Source organism: Plectropomus leopardus, chromosome 8 (genome assembly GCF_026936395.1).
Source record: "Plectropomus leopardus strain MGB_pleo_1.0 chromosome 8, ASM2693639v1, whole genome shotgun sequence".
NCBI lineage: Eukaryota > Metazoa > Chordata > Actinopteri > Perciformes > Serranidae > Plectropomus > Plectropomus leopardus.
In genome coordinates this window covers 9,843,647-9,866,703 of record NC_142183.1, presented here as the reverse complement: position 1 = coordinate 9,866,703, position 23,057 = coordinate 9,843,647, and the positions used below count along the sequence as shown (strand labels likewise).

Sequence of the window (23,057 nt, the reverse complement as noted above, 5' to 3'; positions counted from 1 at the left end):
GTTTATTCTTCTGTAGGTGATGCTGAGGTCTCGGTCTTCCCCTGGGCATTTTTTCCCATCTCTGCAGCTTCTTGCCATTTTTAAATAATTCTACAGATTAATTCATTTTAGAGAGATATCTTGGCAGCAGACAACTATCCTCTATGTGGTCTTCATTATACATGAGGATTTTCATCTGAAAAATATGGAGGAAGCAAACGTGTGGGCGAGGAGACCAGGGATTTAAGAATACCCATGAAGATCACAGTGTTACCCTTTTATCGTCCAACCTTTCCTATTATCTTTAACCTAGCAAAACTTTTATCTCATTAAAGCTTTCTTTGATTTTTCAAAGAACTTGACACATTAATTGCCCTCTCATTGTACCTCTTTAGCAGCCCAATCTCTGTGATCCTTAACAGAGATAGAAACAACGTAATTTAAAAATAAATAGGCTAGCAAAAAGCATTTGCTAAGATTTTTTTCCAAGAAAATTAAACGAGCCAGTTCATGCATTCATTTTTAAGTGATTAACAGCTTTCATAGTCATACATTTTAGATTTAATTAATCTGTCTTTTTTTTCCCCGAGTCCATGGCTGCAGGTCGTTTTACATCATACAAGACTTAAACGACCAGTGGTGGCTCATATGCTACAGTACATTATATTTCAATTAGTAAAACATGCTATAATCTGTGAGTGGTTTCTATTCATCTTATCTACAGGTGGCGGTAGTGCACTGAGATACACCACAATGTGTAAGGTTTGATACAGTTCACATTTAAACCGGTATCGATACTTTACTCTCCAGTAATAACAAAAGTTGTAATTTTAGTTATGATACTAAATCTAAACTTTCAGTTCCTGCACGGGCAAAAATGAAGGGAAAGTCAACTGGAAGTTGAGTCACGAATAATATAAAAAAAGCACAAAATGGAAGTACTCAACTCAAGTACAAGTACCTCAAACTGTACTTGTGGTACAATACTTGAGAAAACGTGCTTGGTTAATTTCCATCCCTGTCTGATTATTTAAATGAAATGGGAAATGATTTATGCACGTGGTGTATGTAAAGGCCCATTGAAAGAGTGTACGAGATGTTTTGTGCTGCTTGTAAAATGCACATTCCTTCACAATACGTGTGAAATCTGTAATTTGCCGTCGTCTGTGAATTAGCCATTTAGAAACGCAGAGAATTCATTTCTACCACTGAAAAGTCAGTATTATGATGACGATGTATTCGATATTTTTGTCCATTTTTGTGTTCTTTGCAGCTGCAATTATCTGTTTCCCCTGAGGATGAATATAGTTCATCGTACATGTAAGGCTCTTGTTTATGGAAAGTGACTCACTGCTCTGTGTCAACAACTGTGTTGTTGTATTCTGGGATCTAACAATGCTAATGACATTGTTATCAACTCTGTTGATGGCTCTGCATCTTGTTTGCTGAGCACTCGGATGAATTGTTGCTCCAAATTCACAAGCTGCTCCCAAGTCAGAGGATTAGATCAAATGAAGCAAGAGTCAGCTGTAAACATTTCATTTTACTCAAAGTAAAATGAAGAGGTGATCATTTATAGATGAAAATCATTAACGGGACAGAAATGTAGCGGAAAACATCAAGTTATAAGCTTCTGTTTTTGAAAATAACTTGAATTATTTATCAAAGCTCGTGTTGCCAGTTTTAGACACAAGGCAACATGCAAAAATAAGCAGTATCACAGATACAGTACTGTATGTTGCAAATAAATTCATGTAATGCAAATAGTTTTCTTTGAGCACATGCAAATGGAGATTCGCAGGGAAAACAGATATGCAGCTGTGTTTAATAATACATGCTTTATTTCAGGCATTTATTTTGTCTTTTTTTTACTACATTATATTCAGTGGCTTTCTATGTGGATGGGCACCATTTCTCGGGTTTCCCTCTTCCTATGTCTGTCTTATATCAGTGTGGGCTGGCTGAGTTTTGCGGGAGAGCTTAACTCTTATCAGCTCTTCATTATATATCATATCATAACTCTCTGCCATGAATCGCCAACAATGGGAGAGCTGTTCATGAGATTTTTCCAAATGGAAACTTCAATTCCCATCTAATGCTATAATGCTTATCTTCCAGTGCGAAAAACAGATTCATTCAGTTTCCATTGCAAACTGATTTACCATGTTCAATTCACACTCTGCGATAAGTGGAGATACAATGGTAGCTATTCAGCTCCGACACTGTGTCAGGATGTCGAGACTCCCTAGTAACAGTTTCTCTGACAGGAGAAAAGAGATGGCCTTGGACTGCACTCATTTGGATCGCAATCGTATGTACTTGAATATGTGAAACATTTCTACTAATATGTCAACAACAACAGTGTATTTTATCTTGCAGAAGCCACATTTCAGAAACAGGAAAGACTGTAGCTTTTGTGGTTCCTCTGCAAAATCATCTTACACCTGCTGGTCTATTTCTCCTCCAACACTCCGCTATGTGCTGACACAGCTTCAAGCACAACAGGACCCCACATATTTGCAGTGAAACACATACTCTGTTCAATGATTTAAGTAATCTATAACTTCTTTCCACCTCTAGGAACAACCTAGAAATGCAACATCATCGACAGCCCCTACCACCACATGCAGTAATTGATATCTTGTGTATCATTACTAGCTGTGGGAACAAGGCTTTTTAAGCTCTGTAGCTGTCTTCATGATGACAAAATCTTGCCTGTAGCATTCTCATTACCTGGCAGTTGAAAATGCATCAAAAAAGAAATGGGAGCATGGGCGGAAGGGTAACTGTCTTGAATTCACAATTGGTGCACAGGCCAGAATGAGAGACCTAAATGTCAGTTATCTCAGTCTCTTCACTGCTTAATATTATGATTACACACAGAACTACTAATTTGCAACAGCAAATATGTTTTCACAGAGGCTACTCAGATTTGATCGACATAAAAAGGAAAATGGTTTTAATTAAAATGTGAGAAGTAACAAAATGTTTATCCGGAAAATATGGTATGTGATTTGTTTTCCCTATAATATCTGCTTGTGACAACTAAAACACGATTAACGTTTTTGAAGAGATTATTGGCACTCACAGCACTTTGTTAAAGATGCAGAAAAATTCTTCATTTGACAGTAAAGCAAGAATCTCTGTCTGTCTTTCTGTCTGTCTGTCTGCCTGTCTGCATGTCTGTCTGTCTGTCTGTCTGTCTATCTGCCTGTCTGTCTGTCTGCTTGTCTTTCTATCTGCCTGTCTGCATGTCTGCCTGTCTGCATGTCTGCCTGTCTGCATGTCTGCCTGTCTGCCTGCCTGCCTGTCTGTCTGTCTGCCTGCCTGTCTGCCTGTCTGTCTGTCTGCCTGCCTGTCTGCCTGCCTGTCTGTCTGTCTGTCTGCCTGTCTGTCTGTCCGTCCTTCGCACAATTTAAGAACCATTCATCAAATCTACTTCACACTTGATGCTTGCATTACTGGGACCCAAAGACGCTCAGTGTCAACAGCCCTCTGTGAGATCGTGGGGACGGGGCTTAAAGGCTCTGCAGGCTGGGTTCACTTTTGCCCCTGGATGCTGAATCAGGCCCCCAGGAATGCAGCTCTCCGCCTCCAATTTTTCCCAGTAGGGACTTCCATCAATGATGCAACCCCTGCTGCCCAAAATGCCTCGTCCCCATAGACCATTGCAAAAGAGATGACTGCAAACCTTAAACTTCAAACAAGGTCGATTATGAATTGTCCTATTGTTAATTTTTGATCCACTCTACTGTTCATAATTAGTGGGCAGCATATTGCAAGATCAACCCAAAAGCTGGGAACCTTTTTTTGGCACAAAGTGCCAGGTATCTAGTAATTATTACACCCCTATGTGCTGGATTTTCTAACATTACAGCTGAATCCTCTTCACTTCCCTGGAGTCAATGAGCACATTCAGATCACTTACAGGAAAAGTGCCATTCTGCCATTGTAACTCAAATTGAAATTGCCATATTAATTTATACCACTTACTGCTGGCAAAATACCGCCACTAATTAAATCCATGCTATTCTACTTTACTCTTTCTCGAATCTGTTTATAGATATTACACAAGTATTGAGCATTGAGCAAGAGCATATCTGAGATGACAGAATAAACAGCTCTCCGACTGACATACAAGGCATTTCACAAGAACATGAACTGAGGCGATTCTTTAACTCGTACCCTAATCTCCTGTATCCACATGCCCCTCCCACCCTTATTCAAAATCCTTCCTGCTAATTACAGACTTCAATACATTTTATAACAATAAATAAAAAAAGAAAAAAAATCATGAATAAATATAATATATAATAGAATTTATATAATTAATACTACTACTACAAATAATAATAACAATAAAAATACTACTGTTACTACTACTACTTCAAAGAAAAATAATAATTACAATGATTTTAAAATGAAGGGGTGGGGGGTGGGGGTGCTCCTCTATTTAATAACTGCAGCAGTTATTACACCTGTTAAAAAAAAACACCTCTGCTAACTGCATTTCACCAGTGTTTCTGACTGCCAGCAGCCATGAGTGTTTTTCAGGGGCGGAGAGAGCGAGGGAGTCTTTCCCTTTCACCTTTTCTCTGACTCAGGATGTTGGTATTGGCAGTGCTAGAAGAAGTACTCAGAACTTTTGTTTCTTATTTTGTATGCAGTTCTTGAGAAAGCTGCATGCAGCAATACCACGAGCCGAGCAACATGAGGCAAGATATGTCACCAAATCACAGTATTTCACCAATCTAACCTTAGCAAAAGAATAATCCTTACCACACACGGAAACGTGGGACACAAACCAAAGTGTCCACAGTTGGCTTGTAAGCTCACCATCCATCACCGTATGACTGTGAGGTATAAGAACATAGCACTGAATTAAGTAGTGAATAGAATAGATTATAACTCTTCTGATCTTCATACATTAGACAAAAAATTGCACTTCTGTAGGATATTCACACCATCTGAATCAAAGTACAGTTTAGAGTCAATTCACTCAGCAGATATCAAATAATTGCTTCTTAAAATGTACAGAATTCATCAACAACAATAATATAAGACAAATATTTCTACTTAGACCAACCAATTTTTTTCACCATCACAACAGAGCATTTTTAGTGCACTGCATTAGGCTTTGTCAATAAACAGAATCCTTCAAGGCACCATCACAACTACTGGCAGCCATTTAATACGTCATTTCACTGCCTTAATGTCCTTTTCGAAATGCATTAAAAAATAATCCAACAGGACAAGTGACCCAGTCATTACGGCTCTCTGCAGATGCCATATTGTATTCATAGTATGACAAATTTGTTCATGGACATCCCACTAATCTTACTAATTGCACTTTTTCGGATGATTATTCTGAATTCTGACATTTCTTTACATAATCTTAGAACAAGGGTGCAAAACAATACAAATCAGTAAATATTTACATGCATCACAAAGAGCTTTCCTTACTGCACGAGTGTTTCAATGGCCTGAGAAGTGTAATCATATTGAGTACCTTCGATGCTGAATATAAGAGTCAGCAGCTGAATTTTTTAAGATAAAATCACTCATGTCCCAGTTACACTTTATCACTTCCCTGTTACTCCTCATGGGAACTTGATAAAAGTGAGTTATGACTCAAACACAAAACTTGAGAGATATATCGTATGCATTATTTATCTCTGTGTACACGTAGTGTATGAAATAGTACTAGACGTGATGTTTCTTTAAGATCTCTATCCAAAGTTCTGGTTCGATAACAAGTATTCTTTGTGGGTGGTTTTTATTTTAGAAACATTTGACAGATGAGTTAATGTCAGACTCTAACCCTTCCTCATCAGCCAAAACTCACCTAGCTTATTTTTTCAAACATCTTTTCATGCAGGAGTCAGATAGGTGTGAATGCATAATGTCTCTCCTCTGAACATTACGATCACATACATCTTCTGATCTCTGTTTGGGGATTTTTGCCAGAGATGATTAGGAAAGTCTGTGTTACAGTATGAAAAGAACTGAAAACAAAAGAAAGACAGATTTGAGTGAAATCTGCTGTTATCACAACAGCCATATGGAAATCTGATGAGGTACTCAAACATGAATGTTTTTATGTCTTTCCAGCAGCCTCTATGGTATGTTTAGTGTTGGGATAACACGGTTCATCTGTTATGCCATTCAACCGCTGAACTACAGTATGTTTATCATATGTGTACTGCTGCCTTTCTGCAATGAGATCTCACACTTTTTCTGGTAATTGCAGTATATTGTACAACAGCTGAGAAAAAAGTAAACATTATAAGATCAGGGCTTGAAATTTACAGATACCCGGTTGCCATTGGCAATCATTCTGAGAAAATTGGCAACCAGTTCTTGGTGTTGCTTTATATCTTATCATTAAGTATACTTAAAATCTACTTATATGTACTTTTGTGAGGTTGTTGCAACTTATAAATAACAAGTTTAATTAAATCATTCATTTTAATTTTTCTCACCTCCAGTGTACTAAGTGTGCTGTGCTAAAGATGAATGCCGGGAAGAAGAACTTGAAATCTAATTGTATTGATTACAATTTTTAACATGTGAGAGAATTCTTGTTTTGTTTTTTTTTTTTTATTATTATTGATATTTTTTTATATTTCCATTTTTTTCTTTTTCTCTCTCTTTTTTTCGATATTAAGATAGTGATTATAGGCTATTTGTGTTATTTGACTGCAAAAAGCAGCATTTCACAATATGACAAAACTGACTGAAAAGTTTGGTGTGCTACATTTCTGTATTCATCTGGCTGAAAACTACAAAATCACATCTGTATTTTCTTAAACATGTTAATAAAACAGAACAAATACATCTCCTTACTTTATCATTGTCAAAACTCCCTTTGTGATGATCATTTGTCAATTGGCATATTTTGGTTGCAACAAAGATTAGATTAGAAGTAAATGCAGCTACATTTTGATCAAACTTAACAATTAATACAAAGTAAACATAAATTGATTAATAGTTATATGTACCATTCTCTTTCCTTTCCTTTTTCAAGGCAATCGGTTTCCAAGATTATTTTTTTACAGTGTAAATTACTCAAAATATAAGACAATGAAAACCACTTTTAAAAGGAAGTGTTGAGCCCTGAATATATTAAGGTGATTCAGGATCACTGCGCAGTCTCAGAAACAGATGCACACATTCGCTGATAATAGGGTGAAGATTGTTCACACTGCAAGTCTGGTTTGTAATGCATCAATAACACTGTGTGCGTCCTTCAGTCAAACGGGGCATTTACAATGTGGTCGACCTGGAGTGACACTTCTGTCTCCAGCTCCTTAATTTAGCCGACGTATCGTCTCAACAACAGGGATTTCTCCAGTTATTTCCCTGCTCCCATAACTTGCAGAACCATGGGTAATGAAGGCACTGCCAGCTGCAAATTCATTCATAGATCATCTGGTGATTTTATTAATGCATGAAGACTTGCTGGGTAGACCCGCACCTCGCCCCCGCCCCCCAGGAGAGCATGATTAATGGTGTTCCCCCCAAACTGCATCAGTTAGCCAGTGCTATCTGGTATTTGTCTTTACAAGATCGTATCGACTTTTGGGAGATCATGCAGAAAATGAACTGTCATGTGCGCAGGAGCTTGCTGAACGAAGGGTGGTAATACCTTCGTTCTGCGGGCAAATAGAAACAAGCCTCAGCATGGAAACAGACACCACACAGGAGCTGTGCAGATGATGGTGCGCAGACACCTCCCTGGTCTCTTTCTAAGAAGAGAAATCTTGTTCTGCCCTTATTAAGTACAGCTCCCCGCCTTTTTTATGGAAATGGGCTTTAACAGAGGTCTCGGCGAGGATATTACAACATATCAAGCTGTTCCACTGTTTGGTTACACCACATAATGGCATCATTGTTTCTTCCTTTGCATGCAGATGGAGAATTTACCGCCGAATGCTGACAGCAGGCTTTGTACTCTGTAAATGGCTACTTATGGTCAGATTAACATCGAAAACCAAACTTCTAACACCCTTTGATTTTAAGGAGGTTTTTTTCTCCCCCCTGCTTTAAGGCTTTTACACATTTGCACGGACTTCAGAAAAAGCTTTATAACTACATATTACAAGCTCCACTTTACATAATGATATGTTTGTTGTTTATATGCACTTATCTTCAAAGAAATTGTAACTCCTCTTATAACTGTCACATTTTTAAATTCAATAAAGAGGGAAACTTTGATCTTGAAAATCCAATATGACAATGAATTTCATGGAAATCACAAATATAATCAAAGCAGAACCTTCTTATTTGCAAACTTGGGCATGAGGCGCATTTTAACTTGTGGCTTAATATCTCAAAAGCTTTATCCAGGCCAAATACAGACATTTAGGATTTCCAAAAAAGAGAATATCAGCACATCTATTACGTTTATTTTAATCTTTCTGCAGTGTGCTCATCCTTAACCCTTTGAAACCTGGAGCGACATCACTTTTCTTCTGCTGCTTTCAGATGCCTTTTACAAGTTTTTAAACCATTGAACCCTGAGTACATTGGTGCGATTCCTTTCCACAACTTGGGAAAAAAGGCAATTAGCAACTTGGTAAGAAACTTTCCAGAAACTGCAACAAATGAGTAGATTCAGATAGAATTTTTAAAAAGCTAAGGAAAAAGTCTAGGGAAAAAGAAAACTAGGGGGAAAAAAAAATCTAATTTCATAATTACAATTGCATTCATTACAATTTAAACAACTTTTTCCATGTCATTATGTTTGTTTTACATTCTTTTTTTCTTTTTCTGTTTGTCTGTTTTTAAATAATTTTCAGGAAACTTTCTTGTAGCTTTTTCTAGTTTAATTTTTGGGACATTTCTCCTTTCATTGGTCATTTTTTTCGAACATGTAAAAAAAAAAAAAAAAAGTAAAAAGAGATGATCAGACAAACAAGTGGACAGACAGAAAAACCGCAATATCTGATCATGACAAACGTAAAGCTAAAGAAATTGTCAAACACTTGATGGCTTGATGACATATTTGAAAAGGAGTAAGAAGTTCAAACTTATTTAATCACCTTCCCCATAAATCACCGAATTATAATTAACCAGCCTCCTCGCTGATTTAAACCTATCCTCTAATAAACCAAAAATTAAATATCTAAAAGTTTACATTATTATTTACAGAACAAAGAGGAAGATAAATGAGGAAATAAACAAATATTTAGGAACCAAATATATAAATCGTTACCCTTGTAAAACACCTGGTGATTGTCTAACCCTCTCTTCATCCCTGTACGTCATGAAAATCATGTTTTTATACCTTATTTCAAACTGGTTTATTCTTGGACATTGTTTCAGCTATTTTCTGATTTCTGTTTTTGACAGAAAAACCAGACCAAATTGCCCAGGTTTCAAAGGCTTAGACGCACTTCTACAATGATTCACCCAACCGGTAGCCATTTTTCTGAAGTTTTCACCCATCAAAAATCTGTTGAAAGTGTTGTGAGTGAGTTTTTTCTCACCTTCTTTGTAATTCAGAGTCAAATCTCAAAATCTGGAGTCACTGACAGGTAGCAGAAGTCATCCACCAGCCATTTTGGGGCAATCTGAAAGAAAGAGATTGCATCAACCAGGCTGATAATGCAAGTTAAGCCTGGGGCTGATTTTCTGACAGACCCGAGCTGAGGCCGTAAGGGAGATCAGCAACCAACAACCAGTGGAGGGAGGGGAGAAAGGAAGGCAGCCCTCTTATTGAAGCTATTCACATCCGCCTGACAGAGGGTGGAATGACTGCGTTGGAAAGATAATTGTGCGGGGAGAAAACCCAGCTACAGGAACACTAGGAATTTTATCAGCAAACCACCTTCCCGTTTCGCCGATAGGGTGGGATATGAAAACTGGCAAGGTGCAGGTGGGAAAGCAGGGAGTGTCATTACCCGAGGGTCACTGCACACATGATAACCCTAGCCGCTCTTTTATTCCTTTCATTTTGTTTATGCTCTCCACTCGGTTGCGTGCTTGATGAGGTAAACACACTGGTCCCCTGGCTTCTGAAATCAATTTGATTCTGGATTCGTCTCCACAGACACCTGATGGACCCCGTTGTGCAGCTCCGTTATGGGGCCTAGAGGAGTGCTTCGGCTGCCCTCCTTCCCTTCAAACACTGAACGAGGAGCCGGTGATTAACCGTGACACAACAACACTCGGATAACTCACAGGCACGAGTGGAGACGCAGCCACAGCATCTCCCCTCCCTGTCTCTCTCTCTGCTCTCCAACTGTGTTGCAGTCTTGGGCAGAGGCCAGAACTACGCAGTTTTTGGATGAGCGTTGTTCCTGTGAGAGACTGTAAAGTAGGTTGAGAGGACAGCCATACCCACAAGTCTCTTCCTAAGCTAATGAACATTCCGGAAAATAATTAGTGGGATGCAGCCAAGTGTTGTCTTTGACCTCAGCAACCTTCATCTGTCTGCTATTTACCAAACAGCTCCACTTTACTGCTCACGATGGCTTACTTATCCACTGGTTGTATCGTAGATTAATTTAACCAGTAGCACATTTTGTCAGTGTTGTAATGTAACAAAGTAATAATGCCTTGTTACAGTAATTAAGTATATTTTGGGAGCATCTGTACTATATTTGAGTTTTTATATTTCTGACAACTCTGAATTTTACTCCACTGCATTTCCAAAAAAATGTAAACTTTTACTGTGCAACATTTTCCATTTTATTTTCTTACTACAGAATAGGAAATGAGGGGAAGAAGGAAGGAGGAAAAAAAGACCATAATAAACAGTAATACATTTTAAAATTCTGGACACCAGCATTTAAATAACAGCATTTACTTGCACTTTTACTAAAAATACTTACATTTCATATTGTAAAATTAATTTTGACGACTTACATTATCAAGCACTGGTGGCATGGAATTCATTACGAAAATAATGCAATATGCTTTCATAAAAGCTTAAGATTGTATTCATTTTAGTGCTGGGCATAGATTAATTTTTTTAATCTAGATTAATCTCACTGCAATCCTGTAGTTAATCTAGATTAATCTAGATTAAAATTATAGATTTGAATTTTGCCAAAGACATTCAAAATAATATCTATCTATCTAAATGATGAAAATGCATCACAAAATGCTTGAGAAAGCTGTTCTACTATAATATTTGGTAAAGAAAAATAATGTTCCATAAGATTTACTTTGGTGTTTAACTTTTTTTTATTTTGTTAAACACAGACATTTAGGAACACAGGTTCTGTCTCCATGTGGAAAAAGCTTTTTCCCGCTAACTGGAATGAACAGCAGAGGGCGCAGCCTCTGATAACATGACCCTAACTGAACTGTGGGCCTACATTAGAGGTCATGAAGAAGACCATTAACAGTCAGTAGCTTTGTGACACGGCTTGAGCCTAATCACTCCAGTCACTCAGGCAGACCAGCTTCCGCCTTGTTCACGCCCCCTCCGCGTAATTCAACCAGGTATACATCCGCGCTTAAACAACAAAGTGAAATTGGTGCCTTGCTCACTGTATAGACCCAACTTAGTGAATAGTTTATCGCGCGATAATTTCCTTATCGCGCGATAAGAATCCCGCGTTAACGCAGCACGTTAACGCCGTTAACGGCCCAGCACTAATTCATTTACACAAGGAATAGTGTAAAACACAATATATGATATTTATTTTTGATGGTCTTAAGGATATTAAATGGATTTTGAGCTATCTATCCAATTTTTCTTTTTTTCTCCTAATGTCATTTAGTATGACAAGTATGACCTTCAGGTGCCACTGTATTTTGTGCAGTGGTGGTTAACAGCTAGTTGCCTTTGGAAACAAACTACTCCAGTCAAATACTGTTAAAAGAAATATAATAGAAAGATGCACATGACATGCTTCAGTTGACTAAAAATCAAAGGTATTGATTTACTGATATATACAGTACGATATATGTTTAAGCCCCTAACAGGTAGATGTCTACAGTCATGATAAATGGCTATTGAACTGGAAGACAACCCAGACTTAAAATAGACTCCACAGCTGTGGGGGGACTGGCACAGGAGGGGTTCAGGTATTCTCTCTTTTATCAGTTTCAGACAAAGGTTGCAGGTTACCACATAAAGGATGCGACAGAAGACATTCAGTGTCGACTGTATCGCTGTGGATTTATTTGACCAAATTTCCAACAAGACACTGCAGTGTGCCGTTAAGAGTGGCGAAGGGTCTTGTTTTTTGTATTTTTTCTGTTGCGCCACGAATTAAAGAAGACTACTTGATTTACGCAAAACTAGAGTTTGGACCTACTGGAAGTAAGGTGTCGCTGTTGGGTGCAGCCAGCGGCCAGATTAACTGTAGGCATTGTATGGTGGTGAAAAGCACAGATATGTAACATTTGCTGTGCTGCTAATACATCATGTTAAGTAACTTATGTATTTATGTATTATGTACTTCGACTCTTGTGAACAAGACTATGTGTACTGTATGTTTACAATAATAATTGTCCTACCCATGGGAACTTTATACTTTGTTTCTACCTGGCATGAGGGACAATGTAACTAATTGACATTGGGGGTGCTTTCAGGCAGAAAGCAGTTGTTACTATTGTCTGAGTTAATGGTGTTTTCCACTGTGTCCATGGCAACCATGAAGGATACAGGAGCTGAATTTATTGCCATTTAAGTTCCCACAATTATAAACCCCTTCACCAGCGGTGAACAAACATCAGTGGTGAAAATCTGTATTAGAGCAACATCTTAAAATTTGATTTTCCAATAAGGACTTATGACATCTTTTTATGATATCAGTTAGTGAACACAGCAGCAACCGTCCGCTGTCTGAAAGCACCTGTAATCCATATTTTTGTTTTTCAAATACCATCATGGTATGAAAGACTTTGGTGGTTCCCACCTTTAGGGAAAGTACAAGACAATATATCAGATGACATACACACCAATAACCAAAGTTACATTTTTTTAGAAGGATGCCATGTGGCTAAAATAAATGTACGTAATGCTGACACGGTTTCTAAATCATCCCAAAAATGTCTTTCACATTACTGTGCTGTAATTTCTTATAACTTAAAGGCCAGCATATTCACAGATACTAAAATATGTGCAATAATTTAGTATCTGTGAATATGCTGGCAAATTATTGCAAAAGTAAGCATAATCACATTGATAATTTAGATAATCCATTAATCATCATTAATCTTCATCTATCCAGCAAAAATGCTAAATATCTTCTTGTTCCAGCTTTTCAGATCTGACTACATGCTACTTTTCACTGTTTTGTATTTAATTTTTTTTAGTTTGTTCATCAAATAAAACAAGAAATTTGTATCAGAGCCCAAATAATAAACTGGGTTAATGGATATATCCAAATTATCAATGTGATTATGCTTACTTTTGCAATAATTCCCTTCATGACTGAATTGCGTGCTTTTGACAGGCTACAGTGATATTTTTTTAATCCTCAAAGCAGACACAGTCAGGGTTCAGACTGTAATGTCAGCACAGCACCTGGCATAATTTGCAGAAGGACTCTTTAGCGGGCTGCTGTCAGAGGGGCCTGAACCCGATCCCCCTGACTGACGGATCATCTCCTTAATTACCAGGTCACCCTGACAGTGAGATAAGCTATGATTTATAAGGAACATTAGATCTTAAGTGTTCATAACAGTAATAAGAATCCAGGACGCTCAAGGATGATTACAATTATTTCTGTTATTAGATTGTTTGGGGAGAGAGGGGACCGTGCACTCGTGGCTCCCTTTATCAGCCCTGAGCTGATTAGCGGTTGTAAATAAATCCTAACATTTATGTTAACCTACTTTAGGCAAGCAATGGGTTTACTTTAGGTTTTTAGAGCAGTTGGTGTCATGTAAGATCAGTTGTCAATTGCACAATGAGTTAATGATTTGATTCAATTTTGTAATTTTGTTACCATAAATCAGTCGTGCTTATTTATTTGTCATTCTGTCAACAATGACCTTATGTGCCCACTGATATTAAAGGGGTTGCTACTAAGTCAAGTCAAGTCAATTTTATTTATAAAGGGCTTTATAGCATACGATATCCCTCTGCCCTTAGACCCTCACATCGTCTAAAGAAAAACTTCCCCTAAAAATACCACTGTACGATACAGCAAAATCTCTGACGGCAGACAACTTAAATAGTCTCACAGTAAATATCGTCCAACACCCAAACATACGTCAGAGTGATCAAACAGCAGTCTGTTAGAGAAGTAGATGAACAATAAAAGGGTCAAGATGAGAGAGAAAAAAACCAGAGAAATTGTAAATTGCAACATAGCAGAGCAAAAGCTCACTGGAACACACCTAAGATCAAAGATTAATTATATATAACTGTATCAGAACATCTGTGGGCTGCTGCTTGAAACAAACAAAAATAATTGTCTGTAAACTCGATCTGACCCAGGCCTTTTGTCTGGATTCAAAAATGCATGACCTTGTTTAGTTTTGCCTTTTCTGTTTCCTCCTCCAGCTTCTTGGGTAGAAGTCTAAGAGCGCCTGTGTAGCGAAATTAGCCTGATTACTACAAACACTGAAATAAAGACCTTCACCGGAGAGTCCAACAGCGAGCTGACATGCACTAGTTTTTCTCACGGCGAGCCGAATAACTCAAGGTGAGATCAATAGGCAAGGCCCTTTCTACATGAGGGGAGTCTCCTGCGAACTACCCCTAAAGAGCCATTATTTACTGCTTGCTCACGCTGCGACAAATGAACTCTGCGTGGGCTCATTAATGTGTAATTAGAGAAAAGAACAAGACAAATATTTAACAACACAAGTGCTACTGCTCATTAGATCAGCTTCAATGGGGGATTATTTATGGTTTTCAGCTGTCAGTGGCAGTGATAAACTCAGGTTACAGGAAAGAGTTTAATTATTATTATTATTATTATTATTATTATTAATTTGAGGTGTGCTGGGTGAATATTATAGCATTCACTATTACTTTCTTATAGACTTCTATATCATTTTAATATTAATAATATTAATGTATTTGTTGAAGATGCAATGCAACAAAGCAAAATGTCTGCTTAAGGTGACGTCTTTGATTTTAAGACAATGATCATTACGTTGATTATAGTTCCAAAACCATATGAATTTCCTTGCTCTGTTTCCTATCATCATCATCATATGAATGAGGATTTTTTTTTTTTTACTGTTGGTGAGACAGATGAATCAAACTCAATGCTTGACCTTGGTCTTTGGGAACTTTAAATGACTTTTTGTCATAATTTTTGTCACTTTATCAACAATTAGATAAGCAAATCTATAGATGAATCTATGATAAACATTAGATAGAAGAGACCAATGAGTAAGGGGAACAGGTTTAATATTTTGTTTATTGTATTATATAGCGAGTCTGTATTATGTATACCTGAATATTTTGTAAATTTAAGAAAGAGGTTTTGTTTTGTTTTTTTTATATTCAAAGATAATCTTTACTTGTAGCTCTGCCAGTATGCTGAAAATCACTTACGGAGCTAACAGTTACTGAGTAACGTTAGAACTTATCTGGAGTAATGTTGGTCTCGTGGCCAGCTGCTAAATGATCCGCTGTGTTCACCAGCTGGTCTTTAACTTTTTCTGTCTGCTGTTTGGTGCTAGGCAGGTAATGTAATGCTGGTCTTTAGAGCTGGTTTTGCTGGGGGAAAAAAAGAGTGAGGAAGAAGAATAATAGTGAAATTGCAGACTGTAAAATCAAAACATTGAGCACAAAAAGAGTTGATTGAGTTGAGGGGAAGTGCAGTTAGGTGAAAATTCACTGTGGGTTTTTGTAATCTATTGTTGAAAAATAACTGATAATAGCTGCTTTAAGCGTGTTGCAGTAAAATCATTTTTTTAAAAAAGACAATGTCTATCAATGTCAGCCTGGATGCCAGGGGGGATGAATGCACCCAAAAGATGGTGCATCCATTAATTGATCAAAAATCTAAAATCCCATTTGGACACATGGACCTCAGAAATCAAACATGAGTGCGGTTTGAGCTAACTTTATCAGCAATAAAACATCTTTATCCCTGTAAACAGAGACAGAAAATCTCAGCTCTCACTGAAATACATGTGAAACAAGAAAACTTGCTTTCACAAGGACTGCACTAGAGAAGATCATACCTGGCACGCTCCAGGACTTAACAGAGGCAGAAGTGTTTGAATTAGACACAGACTGTAGGGACTGGCTGCAGTGGGAAAACTCCTCTCCACCCTTTACTTGCTCGTGTTGGTCTGATTAAATTTAATGCACCAGTCTGGCTGGTTTGGCAGTGGTGAAGCTTTCCCATGTCTTGTAATGGTTAATTCATACGCTGGTTGTGCTTCTTCATTCCACTTCATAGTGTTTTTGGGGTTTGCTCGCTCACACCTGAGGAGGGCTCCTTCCTGTCCATCCTGTCCTCAGTGGCAGTTGATCATGCTCCACAACATCCCCCATAATCCCTTGCTCTGCTTCCATTTGATGTCATCTTTTCCCGGGGATTAACACGAATGCCCTCAGGGCTTGCGATAAGTACGTCTTCTTAGAACAGCCCAGTCAATGAAAATCAGAATACTTAAAAGTTTCTCACACACACACACACACACACACACACACACACACACACACACACACACGCACACACACAGTGCATCTGCAAAACTAAAAACATGACCACCAAGTAGTCAATAACTTATTTACAGATTTGATAAACCTATGGCAATTACCTAATAGGATTGAGGGAACGAGGTGTACTTACTTAGTTGATGGAATTTTGCTGGCTTTGGCTGCTGAAAGGATACTGACATTCATCTATGTGTAGATGAACCATAAGTAAAAGGTTATTTCTAGGCTAAAACGAACTACACTACGGTCCTGTTGCCACAGCTACTAGGCTGTAAAACCGTGTTCAGCGCACCTCGATGTGATGACGTTCTGTAGTCTCATTTAGCCACTTGTCAGAAACCACTTTTTTTAAGAAAGATAAAAGCTTCAAAGTTCACAGTAGGATATTTACTGACATTTAATGTTGTAGCACAAAATGTGAAAGTCTCCTCAGCCTGTATTAACCACAGACCTTATTTCAGGCTTTTAACCAAAAACCCATTCAAAAAACCCATTAACTTTGAGACGAGGGAACCAGAGGTGCTAAAATGCCAATTAATTTCTGTGTTTTAGAACTCATTACTGGGGTTCTCTGTTACGTCACCCACCAGCGGGAGCGCAGCACTCTGGTAGTTGTAGGTTTTCTGCCGCTTGAGCAAAAGCGTCCTTTTCTCTGGTCATGTAACCCCAATTTAAAAGGTATTTGCGTCTTTCTACTGTAGAGACAGCCTAGTTTTATGTGCAGTCCTTCTTTGTGTATCTTTAAATAAAATAAGAATGAATAAAGAAGCACTTTTCTCAAAGGCAGTTGTGTCTGTCAGCAGTCGAACAGTGAGCCCTGAGGCTGCAGGGTGATGGCTGTGTACGCAGCAGTGTTTGGATCAGAACAATATTCAGTCAATTACACAGTGTGGGTTTTTTGCCATGGTCTCTGTGGACTGTAGATTTTTAGCATTTGCCAGCTTGTCCTGAAAAGTACTTATTTCAGAAGCTGGCTGTACCGTGGCATTTAGGTATTGGAATAATATTTGGCTTACAGCCTTTCCCCCCAAAATGTGGATTAAGCTTGTAAGCCTCAGACAAAAATACCATTGCTTGGTTTAGAAGTTTATCTATTCACGCATATGACTGGTAAACCCCAGAATGAAAGAGGGCTAAAACACATATTCGTACAGGTGAGAGAAATTAATAGAAACAGGCTTTGAAGGCTGCTCAAAGTGTTTTTTACAAGCTGACAACAAAACCCATGAAGAGGCAAAAGGACCCTACAAAAGCTAAATGCATCAATGACAAGTAAAAGGAGTTAACTGAATGACGAGACTTTGAGGCGGGCTGTTAAATCATACGAAAAATGGCGCTTTTATTCTCAGACAAAACTAATTGCTTGAGAACCAACCCATACGTTTAATGCCATTCAGAGTCACAAAATGGGATTTTATTCAGACCATTTTCAATGGTGCATCACCGGCGGGTGAAAATGAACTTTCAGATAAACCGCACATACAGTGAAACCACTTGTAAGCTCCTGTCAGACAATGGAATCAGAAGCAGAGAGGACTGAAGATAATGAGCTTAAAAAAACCAAAAACAAAAGCACATTAATACAGCACCCTCATGTTTCCCCAATTGAATCTGACACCTTGGTCTTCAGTCAATACCCGGTGATCGATAGTTGGACCATGCTGAAACTAACATTTTCAGACGACGCCAAACATAAATCATTTATGTCATGGCTGAGTTATTGACCTTAAGATGGGAAAACAAAAACAAAGCACACGCGCACACACACACACACACAGCACACACACACACACACACAGCACAGTCTATACACTCTTAGAAATTAAGGTTCAAAAATGGTTCCTCCTGAAGGGCTGAGGTTCTACCCAGCACCACTGGCTTTGAAAGAACCCAAGGGTTCTTTGTAAGACTAGTTCTTCTAAGAACTAAAACCATAATTAGTGGGAGAGAGATCTATGGGTAATGTAGTCAATATACCCCCTGGGTCGGTTCCAGATAAACCCCTTAGAATATAAAAGGGTTCTCAGTAGAATACCGTAGGTGGTTCTTATATGAAACTTTAGGAATGTGAAAGGGGTATCAATAGAATCCCCTTGATGGGTTCTAGATGAAATACTTGGAATATTGATTGTCAGTAGAATCCCCACAGCGGGTTCCAGGTGAAACCCTGGAAAAACAAATAGGTTCTCTGCAGAGCCCCCTGGATGGGTTCTAGGTGAAACCCTATAAAACTGAGGGTTTTCAGTAAAATCCCCACAGTGAGTTCTTTATGAATGGCATCTAGAATAAACCTTTGCAATATGAAAGGGTTCTCAGAAGAATCTCTTGGGTGGGTTCTAGATAAAACCCTTGGAATAGAAAAATGTGGTAGCGGGGGAACCTTCTGGATGGGTTCTCGTAATACACTAAGAAGGTGGAAAGGTTCCGAGTAGAACCCCAGAGATAGTTCTGGGTGGAACAGTTACACCGTAGAAGGGTTTTCTATAGAGCCTCTCATTGGGCATTCTGGGTGGAACCTTTCACAGATAGTTCTAGGTATAACTCCATACGTTGGTTTTTAAGTAGATCCCTCTGAAAGGGTTCCAGTTGAAACTGTAATAAAAGCTTCTATGAGAAACCAGAAAGGGTTCTCCTGTGGGAACAAGACAAAGAACCCTATATGCTTCTAGTTAGAACCTTTATTTCTAAGAGTGTTGAGACTTCTGTGTGTGTTAGGGGTCGTCGTTACTCTTACATGAAATGCGACCACCATTTATAGCCCGTCTCCTTCTGTTCTTTCACCACTTATGCGTAGAAAAACAGGATCATTTGCATCTCTCCTGAGGACGTCCCCTCTGGGCTCTGCGTGGGTTTCATTGCTCGTGTTGGTCTGATTACTAAAAAATTTCCTCATTGCACTTCTAATCATTCAGCAGATAAGGGTGGGCTGTTCTCTGAGACGCAAAAAAGAAAAAAAAATAATAATAATAATGAGGGACACACAAAAAAAAAGTTAATGAGGTTTTTCCTGTACTACACCTCTAGAGGCAGGGGTCGGCTTAGCAGCAATGTCATTAGGCAGGAATTAAACTGGGACTGTTGTTTTGCTGTGCTATCAATTTATATGCTTTAATTGCATAACCAAACTGTTCTGCCAAAACAAGGCGAGCCGAAGATGCAGCAGTGTGAGTGTGACCGGCTGTGCTTTGTCTCAGTGAACACAAGCTTTCTCGCTGTGTCTCGTCCCCGGCACAACTTGCTCCTGCACACACACAAAGAAGCCCTGCTGTCTTGTTTTGTAGGTGCGTGTGTTGCAAAACTTTTAAACTAGAGCAGACACAAACTCAGTCCCAAGGGAAGCAATACATTAGCGGATACCCTTTAGCAAGCCGGGGACTATGTCCTAATAGTATTTTAAAGCAGCTGCACTTGGCAATCCATCATGGAGATAGCAATCTCAGTCTGTCCCCTCATACTGCAATAGACTTACCGTCATCACATACACAGGCGCCAGCATATACATTTATGCACCAAGTAATTTGGGAGTGCCTGGAAATACGGCATGACGCCACAAAATCATATAAAGTGTGTTCAATCTCGATTTGATTACAGGTAACATTAAACTTTATCAGGAAGTTTTATCTGCCCACCACAAAATTGGAGGGAAATCTGTGCCCTGCAGACCAGGGAGGCTGAATGGACTTTGCTCGAGATAATGTCATTCAAAGGGAAGCTGTCCCACTTCTTTCTCACACAACTCATGTCCCCAAAACTGAAAGTGGGATAAAATCAGCTCCAGCTACTTCTCTGGGAAATGGCATGTGTGCCACCTCCCCAAAAAAGATATTTTTGGGGGAATGGCACTCATTTGAATTCCACCCACTGAATAAGAGCAAGTATTTACATGTCAGACCAATAAAACAGAGTGAGACACAAATTGATGGAGACAGAGATAGGAAAACAGAGAGATGAAATTCACTGCTTTGCAAGGTTGACTTATCTTGGAATACATTTGTGATAAAATCTATAAACTGCAAACTGAAAGTGTGGAAATCAGCCATAAGATTTTCATATGTTTACTGTCGTTGTTCAATTTGTCAATATAATCTTGTCATGCCTGCAGAGCCCACTGAACTGAACGTAATTGATTTGAACAGAAGGGGAGTGTCTCAGGGAGAACAGACAGACACACAGACAGACAGACACACAGACAGGGCACGGACAAAAAAACGACAGAAGATATGTCAAAATGAAAAATAGTACAATTTCTTTTCATCTGTGTGTTTTTTTTTCTTTCCTTTGTTGTGCGGCAGAGTAGCGATGTTTTTTTCTGCATTTCCTTTCTTTTGATATACTGGCATGATGAAGGCCTCCTTTATTCTCACACTGCTGCCTTGACTGAGTGATGTTTTGTTCAAAAGTGTGTTAATATTTTCATTTGCCTGATTGCATTGTGAGAAAACTCTTTCAACTCTGGGGAACAGAGAGAGGGGGTGGGGGACCAGTCTGGGAGAGTTTAACACATCCATTCTCGGCCCGCACACCTCAGCCCTTCATCGCCGCTGCCACACCAAACCCTTGTAATTGAACCTGAGATATCAGGATGGGCGGCACCAACACCAGGTGCATACTAAAAATAGTGCTGTCTCATTGGACCCTCTCCTAGGGATGCCATTTTGTCATGCATTATGCATATATGCAAATATGGGACTAGGAAATGGATTACTTGAAAGGGCACCTGTGGTTCCCAGCTCAAAGATATACGCAACAGGGGAAATGAAGTGAACCGAGCTATCATTTAGCCGACGCACAGCTGTATGGAGAAGTGGAGAAACACACTCAGACAGTCCTGTAATTCAGAAGTGGGTGATGACTGATAAATGGGGATGAAATCATAAGCAGACTTCAGGGTGTATGCAGGTATATGGAGGGCACTCTCATCTGTCTCTGTGTATGTCTACAGGACCATTAGCCTAATTACCTCAGAATCATAAATGAAAGTTGGAGCATAACAGAGTACAGTGTTAGAGATGCACTGACTGCAATTTCTTTTTGGGCAAATTCCAATTTCCAACTTCTTAAAAGTCTGACCTGCCAATTATGATTTTGGTGAATTCTGATTTTCATTCTAAGAGCTAGGGCCAGGCGATATGGACAAAAATTCATATCTCAGTATTTTCAGGCTTAATGGTGATACACAACATATATATCTTGGTATTTCTACTAAATGGGCTACATGTTCAAATGCAAGTCAAAGCCACATTTGAGATGTCACAAAACTTCAAATTAAAACTTCAAAACTATAAAAAAACCATCATCAAAATAAAAATGCAGAAAAATCAAACTGTTAATTTTGGACCTTAATCACATCTCGATTAACGGGGTACGCTGACAGCCCTAGTTTAAAGGTTTTCTACACAGGCCACAAAACTGAAACGGGTATAAATGTATCAAGGATAAAAGTATCAAATATACGCCTAAATCCATTGTAGTTTGAACCATTTAAAAATCTTTGTGGGGGAGTTAAAAGTTGTTTTCCATGGCCTTTTAAATGAATCTTATTTATGCACATAGCATCAACAGAGAGGCAAAGAGAGGGAAGGAGCTAGACACTTTGTCTGCGTTTTAAAAACATCTGTCGCCTGCAATCAGGTGCTGTCTCTTTGTCACACAATAAACTACAATTACCAAGAAGAACGGCAATGTGCTATGACCCATCTCACACACAAACTAGCAAACAAACGCTCACCTGACATCATCAAGCAGCTCTGTCTCCCACACATGAGGTGCAACACTGCACTGCTGCTGTAATTTCATTCATCTCACAAACTGAGTTAACAGCACATGCAACTTACAGACTGATGTTGCAATGAAGACTAATTAACAGACAGATTAGAGACACTGTGTCTTAGTGTTGCTGGAGAACTTGTGAGTGAGTGATTGAGTTTTACCAAGGAACTATACCGGGAGTGAATTTTTCACCTGTTAACATTTTTATTAAGGCATAAATTGATGCATTTTTTAAGGTCAGGCCGCTTTATATAAGATGATGTCTGCGAGACATTGCCGCAGTCTATGAATCAGCTCTACACTCTCGTCCAAATGTGGTCACTTCCGGCTCCAAAAAACCAAGAGGGCGATGGCCCAAGTGATGTCAAAGAGGCAACGTCTGTTCTTATATACAGTTGATGTTTATTATCTATCAAAAATTATATTTATGTGTATTTGTACAAAACTATTTATGAATCAGATTCTTTTACAAGAAAGTGAAGGTATGTGTACAGTAGACTACATATTAACTCGCACTCCTGCAGCGAGCAACGTCTCCACTCCTTCTGCATCCCCAAACTGTGTGCACAGTGCAAGACGAGAGGAGAGACCCTGCACTGCTGGCAGAAGAGCCGGTCACTGCTCACTTACTCTAAGCAGCATGCATGGGAATGAATTACAACTTTTTTCCCTGGTGGTCTGAATAAGTCGCTTAATTTGTCGCTAGTCGCTT

At 38.8% G+C, this 23,057-nt stretch overlaps 1 long non-coding RNA gene across 1 annotated transcript in view; it reads right to left on the bottom strand.

Moving 5' to 3' along the window:
- The window catches only part of LOC148188851 (uncharacterized), a 207,226-nt gene that overhangs the window by 60,837 nt on the left and 123,332 nt on the right, over positions 1–23,057 (bottom strand). Inside the window, exon 9 of the long non-coding RNA XR_015777207.1 lies at positions 9,471–9,554. This is a non-coding gene — a long non-coding RNA (uncharacterized LOC148188851). The remainder of the gene's footprint in view (positions 1–9,470; positions 9,555–23,057) is intronic.